Below are 19,970 nucleotides of genomic sequence, written 5' to 3' on the forward strand. Positions count from 1 at the left end.
TAACAAGTAGTGGGCCGCAGGGTCCAGACAAATCTGTTGGGAGGCCACTGTGATTTGGGACATCTTATAATTCAGAGCAGGTATTCAGGAATACAGTCCTGTGCCTGTACATGTGCGCCCACTGGTGCGCCGATGCCCGTGCCTCCCCCCCCCCCACGGCACAGTGCTGGCTGCATCGGGAGCAAATGGCCACTTCGGGTGCTAAAGTGCCCAACCCTAGTTTGACTCTTTGATGTTCTGCTTTTTCTGGATTCCCCTGGAGAGGAAAGCAGGATCGGGGTTCTATATGAACTCAGTTTTGACATTGCTTTGATGAGAGGACTTTCTTACTCAATAAATCTTTTGCTTCAAATCAAAAATTTTCTGGGTACTTTAAGAAACTCCCCTAATGAGTTCTGAGCCCCCCATTTGACCAACCTGTCTACAGAAGGAGACTCGGAAACCAAAACTCAGAGACAAGGAGAAATCTTGCATATAGCATCGTGCAGTAACCTCACTACATGTCCACACTTGTGGTGAGCAACCCGAGCTGGAAGAAGCTGGGGCAGATGCAGGGTGGCATGTGACCCACCACTGAGGGGTCCGCCTGTCTACAGCCTATGACTATGAGCTGGGAGACCAGACTGGAAGCCATCACATGTCCCCTCCAAAGGTGGCCAATGGGCCTCCAGGTCCCTGTCTGTATCAGCCGCGGCAGGAAGGTCCCGGCAGAGTGACCCTATGTTATCTACAAGAGAGCTCACTAACGACTCCCAGCTAAGACCCAATTTACTGTTGGGAGGCCACCAATAGGGCAGAACTGGTTGATGAGATGGAAGTATTAGGCACACTTGGTAGTAGTGAACATGTGAGTATGGAATTTGCAATCTTGGGGAAGAATAAAACTGCATGTAGTCAGACATTTTGGATGGACTTCAGGAAAGCAAATATTAACAACTTATGCTGGGTATGCTGGGTAGAATCCACTGGTCAGAAAAAATTAAAGAGACGGGAGTTCAAGAGGGATGGGAGTTTCTCAGAAATGAAATACTGAAGGCACAAGAACAAAGAATTCCCTTGAGAAGGAAAAACACAACAAAAAGGGTTCTTCAGTTATATTTAAACTAAGAAAAAGAGTAAGGACGTGGCAGGACCATTGCAGGGACCAGAAAGTTAAACCGTAGCACAGGGGTAGTCAAACTGAGGCCCTCCAGATGTCCATGGACTACAATTCCCAGGAGCCCCCTGCCAGCAAATGCTGGCAGGGGGCTCCTGGGAATTGTAGTCCATGGACATCTGGAGGGCCGCAGTTTGACTACCCCTGCTGTAGCAGGTGATGCAGAGAGGGCTGAACTGCTCCATTCCTCCTTCTCCTCCATCTTCTCTTGCTCATTGTGGCAAGTGGACGTTGCAGCCTAGGATCGATTTAGGGCTAGTCCATGAACACCTTGTTTCCTTAAATGAAACTACCATGAGTCCTCCGGGCCAGATGACCTGCATCCAATTCTATTAAAAGATCTTGCAGATGTAATTTCTGAGCCTCTGTCCATTATTTTTGACAATTCTTGGAGAACAGGTGAAGTGCCAGACGATTGGAGGCAGGCAAATGTATCTATCTTCAAGGAGGAAAAGGAGGATTTGGGTAACTACAGACCCATCAGCTTGGTGTCTATAGCTGGCAACATTTTAGAACAAATCATGAAATGGTCGGTCCTTGAGCAGGTAGAGCGGATGGCTGTAATTACTAAGCGTCAGCATGGCTTTCTCAGGAACAAGTCATGTCAGAGTAACCTTCTCTCTTTTTGAGAAAGTTACTACCTTGCTGGATCAAGGGAATTATGTGGATATAGTTATCTTGATTTCAGCAAAGCTTTTGATAGGTTTCCACATGATATTATTGACAACTTGGTAAAATGCAGTATAGATACTGTTACTGGATCAAGAACTGGTTGACAGATTGCACCCTAAGGGCACTTGTAAATGGTTCGCCATCCTCATATAGAGGAGTGACAAGTGGAGTGCCTCAGGGGTCTGTCCTGGGACCTGTGTTCAACATATTTATAAACGATTGGCATGAGGGATTAGAGGGGGTGTTTATTAAATCTGCAGATGATACTAAACTGGGAAGGGTAGCAAACACAGCTGAAGACAGAATCAGATTAGAGGAAGATCTTGTCCTATATTTGCCAACCAAGCCCTAACTGGGCTTGGCCTTGCTTAGCTTCTGAGATCTGATCTTGGGCCCTTCTGTTCCATGCTGGAGTTGAGACGTGGCTGAGCATGCCCGTGAGGTTCTTCTTCTCTCCCAGCAAGGTCCCCTTTCCCACACTGGCTAGTTCTGGCCCCTGCAGTGCTGCCACTCTAGGGATGCCAACCTCCAGGTGGGGCCTGGGGATCTCCCAGGATTACAGCTCCTCTCCAGAAGCAGAGATCAGCTTCTCTGGAGACAGTGGCTGCTTTGGAGGGGGAATTCCTCCAAAGTGACCTTGAGCTAGTCACAGTCCTGTTAGAGTTGTTCTTACAAAGCAGTTTCTTTCAGAGCTCTCTCACCTAGCTCACAGGGTGTCTGTTGTGGAGAGAGCCACTTTGAGTCTCCTTTGGGTAGTGAAAAGCAGGGTATAAAACCCAACTCTTCTTCTATTTGCCATCAAGAACAGGGCTCAAGTTGCTCCCTAAGTCGGAAGGGTGGTTTGAACCATTTAGCAATGTCTGGAGCGGAGCAAAACCAGCCTTTTTTAAAGGGGGGGGGGCTGCTCTGAGTCTGATTTTAATTGGGGCCAGGAAGCCGGGCTCAAGATGGCTTTTCAGGAACCATCTGGAAAGGGCCCGCCCTATTCTTCTTTCTCCATCTGTTCAGTGGCAGGGAAAAGCTGTCTGTGACTCATTTCCAAGCAACAGTATTTCACTGCTGGTGGAGCTGGAAGAGCAGTCACTTTGTGTTCCAAACCAGCAGCCTTTGAGAAGGGGGGAAAGGGCCACCTAGAAAAGGCCGAAAGTGGATCCTGGGGCCCTGGGGCTTTTGTTTAGAATGCAGTCCTTCCCTATTGACTCTGCACTGATCGCTTCACAACAGGAAGGAAATGGCTGTTCACCAGGCAGCTGTCTGTCGGCGCATGATGGATCGGCCGTGTGCCCTTCGGATGGTCTTGGCATTCTAAGCTCCATTTCCTCTGGTCAACAAGGAGGCTGAAAGTCAGGTGTTTGCATTTTCTTGGATAAATCACAAATGTGCTTAGAACCTGGCGTTTGTACATTCCTGGAACTCACCATAGCTCCGTGATGTACTGAGAATTCATCAAGGGTTCCTGGCTCATTCAGTTTTCCATCGTACAAAACCTCAGGGTTAATGATCCTGGTTATGCCACGGTCAGACTTATCTTGTGCTGTGTTTCCAGCTTGCCTGCTGTTTTTGCAACCAAACTCGTACCATCCTCTGTGCACAAGACACACCCTGATGCTCCTTGAGGTTTGGTGTGGAGAAAGACTTTCTCAGTGGTGGTTGAAGCGCAGTTTGCATGTTGTAGTAGTTGTTTGGCTCTGACCACGGTTCTAGGCCATGTAGATGGGTCTGCACATTTAGCTGCTTGTAGCTGAAGGATTTACGGGATGTGGCTAGAGGGAGCTCCAGAATCCATTGGTGTGGAGGGTTTGCTTTTTAAGAACAATCCAGTCGCAGCTGACATGGCCACCCCGTAGGGCTTTCTAGCCAAGAGATGAACAGAAGTGGCTGGCCATTCTCTGTCTCCGTGTCATGAACCGGGGCTTCCGCAGTGCTCTCCCATCCAACTTCGAACCAGGCAGGACTCTGCTACGTTCAAGATTTGGGCCAGCCAGGGGGCAGCTAATTATGTAGAGAGGTGGCCCTGATTGGAGGGCTGGATCAAGAAAAGCAGTCTGCTCTTCTTTCAGAAGATGAAAGGACCACAGAGCTACTCATTGGGAGCAGCTTGTTGTGTCCTCAGGGGCTTCTCAGTGGTAAAAAAGTTGAGAAAGGCTGCCCTACAGCGTTGCCAGAAGTGGGCTGTGATGTAACAGCACTTCTCTCTCTCTCTCTCTCTCTCTCTCTCTCTCACACACACACACACACACACACAGAGCCAAGATCTGTCCCAGGTGTGTGCAAGTGTGGCTATTATTCTCTTAAAGCTTCAAGGCTGGCATTTCTACGAATGCCACCTTGGTGGTAAATGCCTCGCAGTAGAGATGGTAATTTGTAGGCACTTCATCCATCATTTCCAAAGGGAGGTCACACCGATAAGAAAAATGAACCGCATGCGTTAGGAAAGCTGTGACATCCGAGGAGTCCTTGTCACAGGCAGCCTTTAGCATGCGAGGCAGCCTGGCTTATTTGGGTACACCAGGGAAACATTTTTGACCTGGGCAGGGAACCTCTCGAGCGACTGACGTGGCAGCTAATCCTGTCCAAGATGTTTTGCCAGAGGAGCAGTAGCTGGGCAGGTCCACAGCAGGAAAAGCAGGCAGACAGAGGCCCCTTCTTTACTTCTGTGACTGGCAGCTGCTTGCGCCGGAACCAGCCTTAGCCTGTAAGGTGCCCTGGGAGTTGCGTGTCCTGTCGCCTCTGAGTGCCTTTCGGATCTGCTCTAGAGTCACTGCTCTGTTTCCTCGGAGCCCCAAACCTTGCCGATAAGAAGTGGATGTGGTGGTGAGATGCAAAAGTCATGGGCGCCTGCCTTGCCCCGGAGGCATCATGGGCCCATTGTCAATGGGAACAGTGTGCCCCAGGGGTGCGCGGATAATGATCCTCCGCTCTGCCCGGCGGGCTCGTTAACCCACAGAGGGCTGAGCTTGTTGTTGTTGCCACAATGGAAACACAGGCTGCGTCCCAGGACACAAAACCGGGCTTTTTGCTGCCTGAGAGAAACACAAAATACAATCACTTGTTTCCTTCCCAGCATGACTAGAAAGAAATGAGCCAGAGGATCAACCCAAAGACTCTGCAAAGGCAGCTGCCTCCTTCCAGTCTTCTGCGGGGCAGGGAGGTCCCAGATCTCCCCCCACCCCCGTATTCTGAGGAGATACGGCCATCTCCTATGAATTTTTTAATTATTTTATTATATTTGCATACTGCCCTCCCCTGAGGCTCACATGAAACATACATAAAACTTTGTTTCTGCATAACTTGATATATAAATGGTCTGTAATAATAGCAATAGAGCCTCTTGTGGCGCAGAGTGGTAAGGCAGCTGCCTGAAAGCTTTGCCCATGAGGTTGGGAGTTCAATCCCAGCAGCCGGCTCAAGGTTGACTCAGCCTTCCATCCTTCCGAGGTCGGTAAAATGAGTACCCAGCTTGCTGGGGGGGAAACGGTAATGACTGGGGAAGGCACTGGCAAACCACCCCGTATTGAGTCTGCCATGAAAACGCTAGAGGGCGTCACCCCAAGGGTCAGACATGACTCGGTGCTTGCACAGGGGATACCTTTACCTTTACCTAATAATAGCAACTATAACTGAAGGTAACAGTCTATGGTCACCTTCAGTTATGGTCCATGGTTCAGGTATGTGAGTTCTTGGGAGGGAGATTCAGGGGCCCTGCAGATGTTACTGATTCTGGTTGACCTCAGCCAAAAGCCTGGTGGAGGAGCTCCCTTTTGCAGGCCCACCAGGGCCCTGATCTCCTCTGGGAGCTCGTTCTACCAGGTGGGGGCCGGGATGGAGAAAGCTGTGGCCCTGGTTGAGGCCAAGCGGGCTTCCTTGGAGCCAGAGACCACAAGGAGGTTGGATGTGGTGGAGTGTAAGGCTCTTTGGGGGGCATGGGCAGGGAAGTGGTCTCTACTGAGCCCTGACCACATATAGCCTTAAAGGTGATTACCAGAACTTTTAGCCTGATCCAGAATTCAACTGGTAGCCATTGCAGGCGGTGATGGATGGGCCGAATGTGGACCCTCCACGGTGGTGCTGTGAGGGCCCTGTGGCATTTTGGACCAGCTGGAGTTTCCGGATCAAGGTTAAGGGCAGGCCTGTATAGAGTGAGTCGCAGAAGTCCAGTCTAGAGATGACCGTCGCATGGATCACTGTAGCTAGGTGCTCCAGGGCCAGGTAGGGCACTAATAGTTTGGTTTGGCAGAGATGGTAAAATGCCAGCTGCGCTACTGTCATGATCTGTTCCTCCATTGTGATGGAAGCATCCAGGATCGCACCCAGGATCCTTGCAGAGTGAACTGTTGAGAGTCCAGTAGCACCTTTAAGACCAACAAAGATTTATTCAAGGCATGAGGTTTCGAGTGCAAGCACCCTTCGTCAGACTAGGATCTCCCTTCATGACAATGGGAATATATAGCAAAAATTAATTCTGTTAAATTAGTAAACTGTGTTACACATCCAAATACAAAGATATGATAATTCTTTGCCAAAACAACCAATCAGACTGCTGGAATTCAGTTGTAGTTCACAAAAACATCTGTAATAATAAAGCCCTAAGGAGTAGTTGGGAGGAGAAAGGGGCGGGGCCTGTCCTTGATAAGAACTCAGAGGGGCCAAGTTGCCAATGGGGAGCCGCGCACAGCGCGGCTCCCCATTGGCCACTTGACCAGCCTTGGACTGGCTGCTCAGATGGTTTGCCGCCGGGAAAGGAGGAGGGCTGCCCTGTCAAAGACGCGGAGGCCCTGTTCCTTTCCGGCTGCCTTGTCAGGGGGGAAGGAAGCTTGTCAGGGGGGGAGGAAGCTTCCCGAGCTTCTCTACCAGCCTTCCCCCCAGGCCACTATTGCAGCCCTGGCTGCCGCTACTGCAGCCAGCTGCCCACCGTTGGTGGCCTGGAGGCGCCAGGTCATGGCGGCGACGCCCAGGGAGGGGCACCTTGCACCCCTGCCCAGCCAACCAGGACGCCTGCCACCACCGTGACGACCAAGGTAAGCCCCCCTGCCATGCCACCCCCCACCCCCCCACCCTCCGTGCTTTTCGCCCCCCCCAACTCGCCCTCCCTGAACTGCTGCTGCCGCTCTTTGCTGGGTTCCCCCCTCCCAACAACCCACCCCCAGAAGTCGCTGCCGTGCTCCCCCCCGTGGAGCCACCGACCCACCTGTCGCTGTCTTCCCCCCCCAAAACTTGCCCCCGGCCTCCCCCCCGCAGATCCACCCACCCGTCGCTGTCTTCCCCCGACCCCCCCCCAACAGGCACCCCCGCTGTTTGGTTCAAGCTCATCATTGCTGAGCGACTCAGAGCAGTTCAATGTTTTATTTCCATTCTGCAATCACCACTCACATCAATTTGTGATCCCAGAAAAATGAATTCTAGAATGCATTCGATCTCTTCACCATCAATTGTTATCCTGACATATCTGTTTTTTTTGCACTGGTCATTATTTTTGTCTTTTTAGTGTTTAAGAAAACGTCAAATTTCTTGCTTACATCATTTACCTTTGTGATCAACTATTCTTGGTTTCTGACCAGAGGGTCGTGTCATCAGCATACCGAAGATTATTTATATTCTTTCCTCCAATCTTAATTCCAGTGTTTGATTCTTTGAGTTCAGTCTCTCTCATAATGATCTCAGCATACAAGTTAAAAAGGAAGGGGGAAAGAATACAACCTTGGTGCACTCCTTTCTCTAGTCATTGCTACTCAATGGTGTACGTACAGTGGCTTTTTGGTTGGCCCCTGTGTGAGATGGGATGGACTAGATCAGGCTTTCTCAACCAGGGTTTCATGAAACCCTTGGGTATTTTGACAGCCCTGGAAGAGGAAAGAAAACTTTTTTTCATGCTCAAGGATATTTGTTTTTAGCAACGTGAGGTGGGGCCAATCCATGGGCTCTTTATACAGTTCTGTGAGTCTGTTTTGGGTCTCCTTGAACAAAACGTCTGCAGGCACCAAAGAAAGAACCATTCATGTCTTTTGATATGTTATAGGTTTGAAAATGAGCTGTCAGATGTGTGCTGTAAGCATTTCAAAGGGAGTAGCTGTGGTGGCCTTCTTTTTATCCCCTTCCCTGGCGTATAGATTTACCCCTCCTGCGTCAAAAGAGTTTCCAGGGCCTTTTCAAGCATGAGACGGGCTTTTGCTGAGCTTTCTATACTTAACCCCATTGCTACTCAGATGTTGTTGTTGTTGTTGTTGTTTTTTTTGGGGGGGTGTCTGTTGTTGTGCCACACATGAAAAATGCCCAAATGCAAATGAGTGACAAACAGACTTGTAATTTCAGTAATTAGCATTCCCATAACTCCTATCGCTCCTCCTCATTCTGGATTGCATTCCAGAAGCCAGGTGCTGCCTTCTGGAGAGAAATTGGCCAGGCTGGGAGAGTGGCTTCCTGAATTCTGGAAGACTGAACCAGAACTTCCTCTCTCCCTGAATTGTTCTGCCCACTCCTACTATGTTCTGCTGCTGCAACTTCCCTCCTCTGAACAAAACCTTCTGGAAGTCCAGCCATGTGGACCGGGGAGCTCCACAGCTGCCTGCCCCGGTGCTGGAGTGGTTTGCCTAGGGAGGCCAGGAGGAATGCTCCCCGTGGTGTTTCATTGTTCAGACATGCCTTTTAAAAACAGAAAACGTTCCAGGAAGATGCTTCTTTAAAAAAGGAACAGAACTATGTTTTAATAATTTTTTAATTACAAAAAAGATTTATGAAATAACTACAAATAATAAAACAAATGAATTAAAAAAACCCCAAATAGTCCATAGGTAACAATTCTCTCTATTTAAAATATGACTATCAAATTAAACAATATTTGCATGCACAATTAATACCAAACTTGTATCCCTTTCTAGTGTTCTTACCGATCAAGCTATTAGAAGTTCAAGTCATTGATAAAGCCTTATTATATTCAAATTTTTGAATATGCAAATAAAGCAGCATTGTTTATGATATCATGTCCGATATCTTTTCCTTTTGGTGTTTTTCCAAGTCCATAATATTGTGTCTTATGCTGCCTGGTTACATTTTATTTATTTACTAGCACATTAATACCCCGCCTTTCCTTGCAGCTGTGTGTGTGTTTCACCTTCAGTCTCAGCAAGAAAGGCAAGCTTTAAATTAAGGAAATCAATGCATGTGAGTGGCAGCTATCATTGTATGGGCAGCGCATTGCTGTTTCTGCCCCTGGAGACACCTCTGTAGGTTGGGGAGTCCCCCTCCCTTCTAGGGTTTCACATTTTAAGAACGTACAAAGAGCCCTTCTGGATTGGACCAAGAGCCCATCTAGTTTGGCCTCCAGTCTCACACAATGGCCAGCCAGTTCTTCCTCTGGATGGGCAACAACAGGGCACAGGCTGGAGCCTTCCCCTGATCTCCTTGGCTCTAGGATTAGTGGGTCTGAAGGTGAAGGATTTATCCTCCATGAATCTATCTAATCCCCTTTAGAATACTGGTTAGGAGCAATGGCCTCTATTCTGAAGAACTAGGTTTGAGTCCCTCCTTCTCCTCCACATGCAGCCAACTGGTTGTTCTTGGGCTAGTCCCAGTTTTCTCAGAGCTCTCTTAGCCTCGTTTACAGGGGAGAGGAAGGGTAGGTGATTGGAAGCTGCTTTGAGACACCTTCAGATAGTAAATAGTGGGGTAAAAAAAACCCCAGCTCTTCTCCTCCTCCTTTTCTTTATGCTGTTTATTCCTGTGGCCATCACTATATCATTCTAATTCCACATTTGAATCACTGTCTATGCAAAATAGTATTTCCTTTTATCCACCCTGAACCGACTGCCTGTCAGCTTCATGGCTCTTGATGTCCTGTTCTGTGGCAGTTCTCCCAGCATGCTGTGAGCCCAGGTCCTGTTAGGGAGGATTTCTTGGAGGAAAAACCTTGCCAGGAGCACCCAGCTTAGCTGGATGTTCAACAGGCAGAGCTCTGATAGCAGAAGGGAATGGAGCTGCAGACAAATTAGGGCACAGTGGTTGCAGGAGCCTCTCATTCCTCTGCCCAGCCTCCAGCTGCAGCGTTTGACCCTTTCAACCGACCTGGCTCACTGGAGCCAATTAACTAAAGATTGCTCCAGTCTAAAAGGCACCACACCAGGCTCGCAAGATGGTTGCTGCCTGCAGAAGTCTGTGAGTTGTCCCTGTTCCAAAACATATCTAGAAAAAAACACTAGACAAATTAGAACAAGGATCTTGGAACAGAAGTCAAGAATCAAAAATAAAGTGGAAAAGGCACCAATGACTCAGCATTTTTGGGAAATTGGCCACCAAGCAGAAGACTTGAGATTCCTGGTTTTGAAAGTGCTAGAAAGGATGGAATATAATCTTATGAATATGGATGTTCTCTTATCCAGGGACGAAAATTATTTTATCTACAGATTACATAGCTTAATTCCACAAGGAATGAATCAGAATATGGAAATGAGTTGCCATGTGGAAAACACTCTACTGTTTCTTTAACATTTGTCTTTTGTAAATTGTTACTATATCTTTAATGTAACTAAGCAGTTTGGAGCCTAATTCAGTTAATATTTAATACAGTTAATATTTAATATATTTAAAATTTAATACAGTTTTGGCCATATTAAATTTACTGCATTTTCCCAGAAGGTGCAAAGAAGTTGGAATGTACTAGCAACTGTGCCTGTCACCTAGGAAACCTTAAGACGGGGCCTGTAAAAATCCTCATTCCCAAAGTAAGGAGACTTGACATCATTATGCTGACTCTTCTTAGCTAGGCCAAGGGAGTCCTAACAGAGCCTTTTGCAGCCTGGGTGAGCTCCAACCTGGTTTGCACCTCTGTAAATGGAATGTAGTTTAAAAACTGTCAATTTTAACTACACAAATGAAGGTGTGGTTTCTTATTTGTGTATAATTTTTTGTTTCGGATTCTTGGAAGAAGGCTTTTAGCCAAAAACAAGCTTAAAATCGGTGGCTTATTTAATGGTTACTTAGTTTTGTATTCTAAGTCAGTCACTCTGAAACCAGTTGTAAACAGCGTTGTACTGAAAAATACTCTTGTCTTTTCTGATTTAAATTGTTTGGGCTCCTGGTTTCTTGATTATTCATTAACAGTGGCTCTGTGTCAACTGCTGCAGTGCCCTGGGTTAGCACGTTCATTGAGCTGCCCACCCCAGCCCCAGGAACTTTTCCCCGCTCAGTCCCAGCTCGTTCAGACCCATTGGGTGTACTTGAAACGGGAATGTTTTGTCTTGATGTGCTTCACCCGACACTTGCAAACAGAGAATTTCATGGGCCACAATGTCTTCCATTCACACCGCCTGTGGAGTCCTCTGGTTGCCACTTGCCAAGCAGTGCTCTGATCTCATGAGGTTGATTTACATCTGTTAGACTGTCTAACCCAGAGGTAGTCAAACTGCGGCCCTCCAGATGTCCATGGACTACAATTCCTAGGAGCCGCTGCCAGCATTCGCTGGCAGGGGCTCATGGGAATTGTAGTCCATGGACGTCTGGAGGGCCGCAGTTTGACTACCCCTGGTTTATGCACTGGAGGTTTCATGCCAGGCTGCAGGCTGGAGTTTCAATCGTGGCAGGTGGCCCCACCTCTTCCTGCACCCACACAGGGGAGCATTTGGCCCAGTGCGCCTCATCTGCCCCCAATTTTTGCTCCTGCATGGGAGCTGGGGCAGTGAAGTTCCCAGTGCATAAACGGTCTCAGTGGTGCAAGGGAGAATGGAGAATCCAGCCCACTTCTCAGGAATTCAGTTGATGTATATGAAGCTGTATTATCCTTTCTGATAAGTGGTGCTGGTTTTCTCTGTGATCCCTAGCCATGTTTCATCTTCCCTTGTTCTGTGTGTCCTGCCTGAGTTTTCAGGCCATCTGATCAATGGCCAGCTTCCAACAATACTTGCTTTACAGACAGATTAGAAGTCTGCACTTGCTTTGGCAGTTTCTGCTCTTAGGTGACGTCCCTTGTGACAAAATTCTTGTATAAGTTGATGAGGGAGAAAAAGAATCCTGGAATCCTAGAATCATAGAGTTGGAAGGGACCTCCAGGGTCATCTAGTCCCACCCCCTGCACAGTGTAGGAAACATACAACTACCTGCCCACCCATAGAAACCTCAGTTTCATTCTCAGATGTGCTCCCCTTCCCCCATGAATGTTTAAAATTATGAAAGATTCACGTGGGTCGCCGTGTTGGTTTGAAGCAGCACAACAAAACAAAATCAGAGTCCAGGGGCACCTTTAAGACCAACAAAGATTTATTCAAGGCGGGAGCTTTCGAGTGCTTGAAATAAAGCTTTGTTGGTCTTAAAGGTGCCCCTGGACTCTGATTTTGTTTTGTTGTAAAATTAGGAATGTTAACAATAGAACTCCTGGAATGATGGGAGCTGAGAAATATTTTCTGTTTTTCTGTTTCCTGAGAACAGGCCACACAGTCTTCCGTATTTCATCTCTTGTGAACAATTTATTGGGGGGGGGGTTTCGCTGAAGCCTCCCATAATGTTGACTGTAGTTTTTTTAGGCATATGAAACTATATTGCTTACATTTTAACAAGAGAAGAGTCCAATCACATAACATGTTTATCATTCCTACATCCAAAGAAATGCTTCCTGCATGCAGTTGATGTGAAAACCATAAAGAACTGTTTTTGCCATCCGTTGTTCTGTTCTGTTTTTTGTCTTGTATAATTCAGTATTTTAGGTGTGAATTGTAGGCGAGTTGGGGCAGGTTAGATAGCTCTGCTGCTTTGATTTCTTGAGGCACTGGTTGTTTCTTCCTACATGGACAGGGGTGTCATATGAAGGGGTTTTGTGTGCAAAGGGGCAGGCGGGGGGAGCCCAGGAGTTGGAGGTTAAACCAGAGTAATGGATTCTGGGAAGGTAGTTTTAGACCTTTTCCGCACCAGGAATCCAGATGGTGCAGCACTCATCCAGAAGCAGGGCTAATTCCTGCTCCCAGACTATGTCATCGCCAGTCCGGGGTGGTCCCAGGCCTGGCACAATGCAGGCCTTCATTTGCCCCGTAGCAAGAGAATATGATCCATTGAGATGCCACAGTCCGCGTTCCGGCACCTAGGAGCGGAAATTAGCCCCGTTACCAGATTCTGAGGGCTGAAAAGGTCTTACCAAAGGATCCTGAGACGTTAGCATTGTTGCATCTTCGAGAAAGAGATCTTCAACAAAGTCTGCTTGTTGAGAGCAATCCATTGATCTCTCACAGATGGGCCTGCTTTGTGAGACTGCTGCAGAGTCACCCTGCTTGGGCTCCCACAGGAACCCTACGGAGAGGCTCCAGCCCATGACTTCTCCGGAAGAAAAGCTGTCAGTCTCCCAAAGTCTTGGCACATTTTTCTTGTAGCTCTTTGTGCAATGCGACAATGATAACTACACATGGTGATCCACGGAGGAGAGTGGGAAAGGAATGCAGAAGCTGTGTGCCCCAAGGCTTCCAAGGGGGACTGCAGCCCCTTCCCTCCGCATGCTGCTGAGAGGCTGCGTCAGGCAGATTGGGTGGCAGAACTGAAGCCGGAGGAATTGTCAGGGGCTGAGAGCAGGCGGGTCCCTGCCATGATCAGGGAACTGGGGATAACCAGGGGAGGAGGGAGAGGAGAGAGACTGTGTGTGTGTGTGAGAGAGAGAGAGACAAAGACAGATACCCCAAGTATAAATTAGTTCTTAAACCAGGAGTAAAGATATTGGATACTGTTTGTTTTAAGTAATCTTGTTAAGAGACCACAGCAAATAACTTCCTTTTTGCATGGGAAATTTTTAATTTCTGATGTGCTCCATTTGGCGCTGTCATTAACCACGCTCTGAAGCTTTTAATTGGCTTCCTTATCAAGGCAGGGAGGGGGAGCATAAGGGAACTGTTGAACTACTGTGGGGGGGGGGGTAACTTGTTCCCCCAATATCAGTTCCAGAAAGACAGCACAGGGTCCAAACACAGGAGGGAGAGAGACTCGGGGCCTCAAGGAAGATGCTGACAAGGAACAACAGGAGAACATAAGAACCTAACAAGAGCACTGGAGGATCAGACCAGTGAGCGTCCAGCTCAGGGATAGTCAAAATGTGGCCCTCCAGATGTCCATGGACTACAATTCCCCGGAGCCCCTGCCAGCGTTTGCTGGCAGGGGCTCATGGGAATTGTAGTCCATGGACATCTGGAGGGCCGCAGTTTGACTACCCCTGGTCCAGCTAGTCCCACACCCTGTCTTCTCACCCAGTGGCCAACCAGTTCCTCTGAAGGGTCAACTTCAGGGCCAAGAGGCTGAGGCCTTCATAAGAGCTCCAAGAATACTTGTGAGGAAATACATGTGTCTGAGCATGAGAGTTCAGCTGAGAGCCTTTGGGTAAAAATTAAAGGAGTAGGAAATAATAGTGTGGTGGTCTGCTAATTATGGTGGAGGTCTGCTATATCCAGTCACTATCTGCAGGCAGATCCTGGAAATCATTTCTGAATGTCTGAAGAGCAGAATATCTCCTTATCTTTCGACTCCTCTGGGTAACGTTCTTCCATCTGCTTTCTCCTTATTTTGGATTCTCCTCTAATTGGTGAGACGCCTTCCCCACCTCTCCCCAGTGCCCTCCAGAAAGTGCTCCATGAGTTCTTTCTAAGAACTCTTCACCCTCCTTTTTATAATGAAGCGTGGACAGGCATTCTTCTAGCTTCTCTACCTTCTCCTCCAGGAGCGCTACTAACTTGCCCTTGGTGCATGCGTATTTAAAGTTACCCTGAGGTAAAAATACATACATGCCACAGAGAGTGCATTTCACAGCCTCAGGTCCATCGTCAGCTACGCCGCTTCGATCCATTGCGGGAAGGAGCAGACCCCTCCTGCAACACTTACAGAGTCCCCCGGCCTGATCCACAAGCCAAGAGTCCTTTTGTACTTAGGTGCACGCCTCTGGTGAGCAAGAGCCTTTTATAGCAGGGGTCCTCAACCCCCGGTCGGCGGCCTGGTACCGGGCCGCTAAGGCCATGGTACCGGGCCGCCAGCGGCCGTGCCTGCCTCCCCCCCGCAGCGAGAGGAGGGGAAGAGGCAGGCACGGCCGCCGGCACGCCAGCGACACAAACGCGCACGCGCGGAGCTGTCGCGCATGTGTGTTTGCGCCCCCTGCTGGCGAAAACGCGCATGCGTGGCAGCTCTGAGCATGTGCGTTAGCGCCACCTAGTGGCGAAAACGTGCATGTGCGGCAACTGCACGTGCTCGTTTACATGCAGCTACGGTGGCCGGGCCGCCGGCTCTCTTTCACCCTTGGAGGCGGTCCCCAACTGCAAGAAGGTTGGGGACCACTATTTTATAGCACAAAGGACCACCCAGCAGATCAGCTTATTATATGGGGCTTATTGTGATTACAAACTTCCAACATTCAAGTAATAAGAAAAATAAAATGTTCATACTCTGTCCAACAATGGATTGGACAAGGGTACAAAGAAAAGCTACACACCTGCCATCCTTATCCCCTATCCTGTACACAGCTGTCTCTTGTTCTTCGAGGGAAGGCTAGTGACAACATTCTGTCAGTTTTCCTGCCTCCTTGCTAGCTCCACATACTAATGGTGCCAACAGGTAGAGCCCAGGTGTGAGACCCCCTTCCTGCAGGTTATCCCCAGATGGCATCCCCCAAAATATACCTTGTTCCACTCGAGTTTGGGAATGTATATCTTCTGTTTGCCCATCCTCCTTAGATCAGCCCTCTGTCTTGTTCCCATAAAGAGATACCATCTATCATTTGTCATTCCTACTCCTCTGCCTCCTGCTATCCGTCTCCTTCCTGCCAATATGAAATAGCCTATTTATTGTTCTCTGCTGGCTACAAGCATTTGCACAACTAAGCTGTAAGTACTGGATGTGTGTGACAAGTGCCAAGAGGATGGGTGGTGCTTGTGAGCAATTAACCTCTCCCCTTCATCCTGGCCTTTTACCAGCAGAGATACTTCTTGAAATGAATGGGGTTGTTTGGGTTTTTATTTTTAGCAGCCTCTGGACTCCCAGTGGGGTGATGTAACTCAAAGTGGGGGGGGGGATTTCACTACAGCTTCTCCCATTTGGCGCTTGCACCAATGAACTGCATTTATGGCGTAGCCTTCTACTCTTTGACCTGAAGTCTTTGAAGCACAAGCTGAGTGCGGCATGCCTGCATCTCTCTTTCCGCAGCAGTGTGAAGACCACAGTGGTACAAATGCCACCTACCTCCCTGAGCCCATCACAGGGCTCTTTCATCAGTGAGTTTGAATAGGTTGGCAATCTCTGGCCCGCATGCGGTATGCCTGGCCAGGGCCAGGGCCAGGGCCAGGGCCTTTTCGAACCTGGCCCCAACCCAGTGGAATGAGCTCCCGGAAGAGCTATGAGCCCTGTTGGAGCTTTCACAGTTCCGCAGGGCCTGCAAGACGGAGCTCTTCCACCAGCATTTGGTTGAGGGTGGGGCAAGGAAGATCTGATGGGTCCCTCCCCCAGTCAGCAGCACCCATCTAAACATCTCCCCTGAGGCTTGGGGATCAGGACGCTATGGCTGGGCCAAGCCCACCCAGCTGGCTGCATGTGGAAGAAGTAAATTTGTCAGGGGTGTGTTGCTCGGCTGTATCTGGGAGCTCCTTTCCCTGTGTTGCTGTTGTGTTTGTGCATCTGCCGAGGACCGAGCTTGGCGTTCGAGGCAGGATCCAAGCAGATGTGCAATTAGCTAGTTTGCTGCCAGATCCCATCTGCTGGATCCAATCGGTTTAAGCCACTGGTGGGAAGATCTATTGTCTGCTGCGTGTATGTATGTTGGGGTTTTCTGGGAGGGGGGGTCCTCAGTCTTGTCGTTGCTCACTCACCACTTGTACTCATGCTGAGGTCTCCGTGAAAGAGCTGTTCTTGTGCCCCGTGCCCTGGCTTCCTTCCCACGGGTCTAGCAGTTGCCTGTCCCTCCACGCCTTCACATGAGCCGCATTTAGTGCTGGGGCTTTTCCTTTGTACACCAATTAGATCTTTGCGATTTAAATGCTGTTTTATTTGCCGGTGGGGAAGCATCCTGCTTGGCAGAGTCAGGCTTTCTTCATCCCGCAGATGCCGTTTGATGTAATGATTTATTAAGGCACTAGAAGAAATATTGATCTGGCTAATAGCTTCTGCCTTGCTGCATAATGTTGTACATTTTACTTAGCTGAAAGGGCCCCATCTTCCTTCTCTCATCCTCTGATTGACCATAAATGTTTTGGCCTTTTCCCTAGCAATTATCACACTTAACAAAGTAGTGAATAAAAGTCAAGCAATTATAGACTAATTAGGAAAGTCAACGTGTCCAAATACTGTCCTTTGCATAACACACAGACTCCATGTAAGATTATTCCTGCAGCAGACTAAAGAACAAAAGAGAAACAAGAACAGGGAAGCAGGACAACCGACCTGCGTCCTTCCTATGCCTGGAGGCATGCTCGACAAAGGCACAGCCATGGTTGCACATGGAGAGGTGGGAGAATGTGGGGCTTTGGAGGTGCAAATCATGAACATCGTAAGCCTCTCTAGTTACTTTTATAAAAATAAGGATTTTTAATCCTGCCTCTGATATTGTGAGGGGATAAAATAGTTGCTGTGGCCTGTGGGACCTACAAGTATGATTTGACTGTCACTGCAAGGAGTCTTGTTATAAGTAAGCAAAGAAAGCAGGAAGTTTGTCCTTATCTTAAACATTAAAAAGACAAAAATAATGACCACAACAAAAAACAGACATGTCACCATAGCAACTGATGGTGAAGAAATCAAATGTGCTTAATCATTCTTGTTTGTTTTTTCTTGGATCACAAATGGATCAGAGTTGCAGTATGGAAATTAAACGTCGCTCAGCAATGATGATCTTAAACAAAGCATGGAAAAGCCAGGACAGATCTAAATGCAGATTAGTTTGATCTGTCATCTTTCCAGTAGCCACTTATGGCTGTGTAAGTTGGATGAGTTGATTCCTTTGAACTCTGGTGCTGGAGAAGGTCATGGACAGCAAAAGTCACACACAAGGAACTATCACAGCGCATAAAACCTGATATATCATTGGAAGGCAAAATTTTGAAACTCCGGCTCATTTACTTTGGCCACATCATGCGATCCAACTCAATGGGGAGAGCAATGATGCTAGGCCTGGTCAGTGGGGAAAGGAAACCAGGCCGACAAAGAACACGGTGGTTAGATACAATCAAAATGGACACCGGCCAGAGCACTAGATAACTGATGGAAGTGGTACGGGATTGGAAGACATGGAGACTGAGCCATAGGATCGCCAAGAGTCAGACAAGGCTGAATGGATAATATCCCATATCCCATCCTAAGTAGCCTACCAGGGATGGCAAAGGACAGGGCCTGGCAAGTTGTCACTCTGGGTTCCTTCAGTTCCTATAATAAGCAGTAATGAGCAGCCTCGACCCACTGGCTGACCAGCACCACTCTGAGTTCATCCCAGGCAGGCACATCACCGCTGTGCACCTTTAGACTGACCACAGGCACCCGCTTAGACACCTGTTCTGGTGACTGCCCAGGAGGTAAGCCTTCCCCTTGGAAGCAAAGAGCCTGAAGCAAAGGGCCAGTCGCAGCCTGACATGAAGCTGCCTTATGCTGAATCGGATCCCTGATCCATCCAGGTCAGTCTTGCCCACTCAGGCTGGCAGCCGCTCTCCAGGGTCTTCCACTGACACTTTTGACTGGAGATGATAGAGACTAAATCTGGGACATTCAGCATGCAAAGCTGATATTGAAAATATCTATGGAGTTCAAGGTGGTTTACAGTACAAATAAAATACAAGAAATAGAGTATATTCAAGTACGACAAACCAAAATTTTAAAATCACCAATGTAGGACTGCATTTGTCAGTGCAGCCTTAAATAAAACTGTCTTCAGCTGCCTGTGAAGGACTGGCCGTGGGGGTGCCAGGCACACCTCCCGGGGGAATTGTGGGGCGGCCACTGAAAAGATGCTCTCTCCTGTACCCATCCAATAAAGTTCTTTGATCCATGGGACAGTTAAGGGGGCTTCTCCCTGGCCCATTATGCGCACACTCAGGGTGGAATGGCAGCGACTAAAATCACCGATAACGCACGGCACCGGCTGCAACACGGCCGGCTGCATGTCCCCGAAAAAGCCACGTCAGTGGAACATGGAAGAAAGCGCAGCTTCTGGGTGACCGGGGCGCAACCCGAAGCGGCGCCTGGGTTGCCGCGTGCATAATCGGTGAGTTTTGCCGCCGTTGCGTCCCGTCCCGTGCATAATGCATGGCGTTTCCCATGTGACCCAAATCGCTGTTTCGGCGGCCGTGCAGAATGGGCCCCTGTGATCCTGATTCCCAGGCAGGGACATAGGAGAAGCCTCCTTAACTGTCCCATCAATCAAAGAACTGAAAAATGCCTAAGGCAGTGAAAAGGACCACACTTTCGGTATATTCAAAGTCTAATTGCCTGATATTTATCATGTATATATCTTACTTGTGTTGTACTTGACCTTTTGAAATAATTTTTAAATGGTTTTATTGTTGAGAGGGTTTATGGGGCAAGAGGTCAGCCAGCTCTGGGCTGGGTTTAGCTTCCCAAGGGGGTGGGGGGAGAGGGCCTCCTGGTCCTCTGGGGGAAAGCAGCTCCCATGACTCCGCTCTGTTCCGACATCTCAGGGCAGCTGAAGGTCAGCTGGGCTCTTCAGGGTCAAAGCTGGTCTGTCTGCAAAGGCTGCTTCTTTGCTGTTTTCAGCCTGGACCTTCCCACTGGCATCCCATCCAGATCCTCTCCTTGTGTTGGCCCCTTTTCATAAATGTGTTCTGTGCAATTAAAATGTGGCCTGCAATGCTGAGCTTTGATTGAGCCCAAGAAAGGTATCTTCTCCTTTTCCTTGTAATCCACTGATACCACTGGGTGCTTCTTTGTAATATGAAGAATGCCAAAGAGGCAAGATAAGTTAATTTTTCATGCATTCTGGAGCAGGTTTAAGTTGGGAGAGGCATTATTTAGACATCCAGCAGTTACAGTATTTGCTGGCGTATAAGACTACTTTCCCCCCCTCCAAGTGGGGGGGGGGTCGTCCTCTACGCCGGGTGCACTTCAGTTGGGATAGACAGAGCTGCCCATAGTGGCCCATAGTACTGTAATGTAATGTAACAAACTCTATATTTTGAGTGGAAATGTTGGGGGGTTGTCTTAT

General features: G+C 48.5%; 1 protein-coding gene across 6 annotated transcripts in view; it reads left to right on the forward strand.

Annotated features, from left to right (window-relative positions):
- Positions 1 to 19,970, forward strand: part of ENOX1 (ecto-NOX disulfide-thiol exchanger 1) — a 322,679-nt gene that overhangs the window by 73,429 nt on the left and 229,280 nt on the right. Inside the window, exon 1 of one of the 6 annotated variants that reach the window (XM_077344077.1) lies at positions 15,514 to 15,654. The exons of the other annotated variants lie outside the window; for them this stretch is intronic. The gene's annotated coding sequence lies outside the window, so the exon portion shown is untranslated. Of the gene's footprint in view, positions 1 to 15,513; positions 15,655 to 19,970 lie in introns of those variants that run through there. 6 annotated transcript variants of the gene reach the window in all.

Source organism: Paroedura picta, chromosome 6 (genome assembly GCF_049243985.1).
Source record: "Paroedura picta isolate Pp20150507F chromosome 6, Ppicta_v3.0, whole genome shotgun sequence".
Classification (NCBI taxonomy): Eukaryota; Metazoa; Chordata; class Lepidosauria; order Squamata; family Gekkonidae; genus Paroedura; species Paroedura picta.